The following is a 3,006-nucleotide window of genomic DNA, read 5'->3' on the forward strand; positions in this document are numbered from 1 at the left end:
TGAAGCCTGTGTGTTGTGGTTTGCCATAATCCCTGAAATGCTACTGCTACACTACCTCGCAAAGTTTATGTGGGGCGGGCTGGCATTGGGCCTTAGTCTCCAGGCATCGGCAGCAGCAGGGTCCAGCTAGCATTCCTAGGTGCAGCCCATGTCCAGCCATTGCTCATTCGGCCATTGCTCCGTGAGACCCTCTCGCGGAGGGGCGGAACGGGTCAAAGCCGCAGGCCTTCAGAAGAAAGGGGCCAGGGAAAACAACCACATCCGAGACAAAACGCAGGAGAGAGGTACTCCCTGGGGCCTGGTCATGGAGAGTGCAAAAGCGGGCAGTGGACGGAAGCTGAAGACAGAGGACAGTGCATGATTGCTGACCCCAGGAGAACAGACGAGGTAGCTGGGTGACACCATTTTCACCACTGTCTGGCATGTGCATACACGGCAAGGAGAGCCTCAACAATCCACCCCAGTAGGCTGGCAGTGTCATCTAGTGGAGAACAGCGCGGTTACACTGAGTCCCTCCCAACTGGGCCACCTTTGCGCCCAAGACCACAAGTCTCACTGCCGCACTGGGGAGTCCTTAGGTGTAGCTGCCACACCGCTGTCTACAGGGTTTTTCTCCTCTTTGCCTTCACGGTGGGGACCAGGATGCCGTGGGCGCCACCAGGATCCAGGGTCATTCGCCGCAGCCCCACCCCACCTCCATGGCCTTACATGAAAAGAGCTAATAGAAAATTTTGCACTGACATGAGCAAAGAGCACAGCCCAGACAAGTTCCGGCGCCTGGTGCCTGACTGGACTCCTTATGGAGCCCCAGTGAGGTTGGGAGGTAGGTGTTTGGGGATACCAACGTTCTCTGGTCCAATACTCTAGCTTTCAACAAAAATGAGGACTCCCGCAAAGAGGAACTCTCGTGGAGAGACCAGAGCCTCCTATGGACAGCGCAGAAATATGTCTACTGCTCTGCTTGCACAATAGGGCTTTTGCCTCTCCCTAGTCGGAGGCATGTGTGGAAGCCGCCTTCCGCTGTGGAAGGAGCACCCCAGCGCTCACCTCTTCCAGGGTGAGGTTTTCCCTGGTGCACTGTGAGTTCCTGGATTTCCCAGGACCTGTGCACAGAAGACAAAGGCCGCAGAAGTTTCTTGGTGCCTACATGGGGAACCAGCCTGTGTCTAGTCAAGTAACGCTGCGGGACACAGGCTGCCTGGGACAATGCTAGATCAATGAGTTCCTCTTGTTGGTGTTTGCGCTTGGGAGTCTTCCCTCGTATGGCGTGTTGGGCAAAGGGCTTAAGCCTGTGTGACATAGAGGAACCGCAGCATCCGACTCATCATGCCTGATGATGAGAGGGCAGAGGGCACATGGCAGTGTGCGGCCTGTTCCTGGCCTTTGAGAGCCCCCTGTCCCCACGACCCTGCCCTGTGTCCACTTGCACTCTGGGCCACCAGTTCTTAACCTGAGACCATTGCAGACACAGCGGACCTCTCTCAAGGGCATCAGCACTACCACTCCTTCAAGGGTCCTTGTGAGTGTGAGTGTGAGTGTGAGTGTGAGTGTGAGACGGAGTGACTGTTTGTCTCTATGGTGCGGTTGTGTGTATGTGGGTAAGTACCTGACAGTCAGTGAAGCAGTGTGTGTGGGGCCTGAGTTGAGGAAGGGGGACTAGACATTTTGGGTGTGTTTCTGGAGGTGCGTGAGGCTCCAGTGGCTGTTTCCTCAGCAGCGTGTACTCTCTCCCTGTATCCTCTGCCTGAACCAGAACATCATCTGTCTTACCCACCCACTGTCCCTCTGGTCCCACGGTTCGTTCCCCGGGACACCAATCCGACAGCCTGCTCAGCCTCCCTCAAATATGGCTGGTCCTGAGATGCTGACCTTCTCTCCAAGACACTCTGCATTCACAGCTGCCTGAAGACCACAGTGGAATCAACCCTGAAAACTCCCTCTGTGGCGGTTCAGCCAACGTGCCTGAGGATGTCACCATGCGGGATTCTGGGGGCACTCTCATGGTCCTGTCGAAACCCTGAGTCTTGGACATCCCTGGCCTGTGCTGGCTTCTCCCTTCCCTTGAAAAGGCTCACTTTCCCAGGAAAGGTATGAACCTGAAAACTGGCCTTTCTCTCAGGTTTTTGCCGTGTCCTCCCTCACTCAACTCCCTCTTGGTTAGATCTTGATGTCCTCACATGCAGTAGCAACGTGCGACCCATGGATATGGACAATGTCCTAGTCCGGCCATTCCTTGCAATTCCAATGTGCAGGCACAGAACTCATACACCTACAGACAGCTGCATGTATACATGGACACACCCCAAACGCTACACAAGCAGAAAACCCACACAAACCCTTCATGCTGTTTATCTCCCATTCCATGTTTGTTCAAATGTATTGGAGCCCCACCCTGCCCCACGTTTCACCACCACACTTGTCCTTATTTCGTGGGCGGGAGAATCTTGCCGACCATCTGTGCGCATCAGAAGGGTTTCCACTGGGGGTGGGGAAGTGTGATGCTCCTTCATAGTCTTCGCAAGATCTGGCAGATCCCTGGAATATGTGGCACACACACACACACACACACACACACACGCACGCACGCACACACGCACGCACGCACGCACACACGCACGCACGCATGCACACACACTCAACAGGTGAGTGTCCAATATTGGCCATATTGAACGCTCCTGGAGTGTTTCACACCAACAACGTGATGAGATGGGGTGGTAAACTGTGCCAATGGTGACAGGTGGCACCACAGGTCAGCCAGCATGTAAGATGGCGTTAGGAGTCTTGAGGGTGGGGTTCATGGTCCTGGAATCACAGTTGTCACAGAGGTATCTGATGACCCAATTTTGATGTCCAACGTGATCCTTCATGTTGCTTAGCCACTGTCCACCTTCAGCCTCCCCAGTGACACAAAACTTCGATGTCACTTCATGTCTGAAGACTCCCTGTCCCAGGCAGACGCTCTTTAACCTAGGGTCAATCCCGTTTGTCCTGCAAGCCTCACAATCC

The sequence above is a fragment of the Puma concolor genome, unplaced genomic scaffold, assembly GCF_028749965.1.
Source record: "Puma concolor isolate L17-30 unplaced genomic scaffold, mPumCon1.1.hap2 unalloc_scaffold_5, whole genome shotgun sequence".
Lineage (NCBI taxonomy): Eukaryota > Metazoa > Chordata > Mammalia > Carnivora > Felidae > Puma > Puma concolor.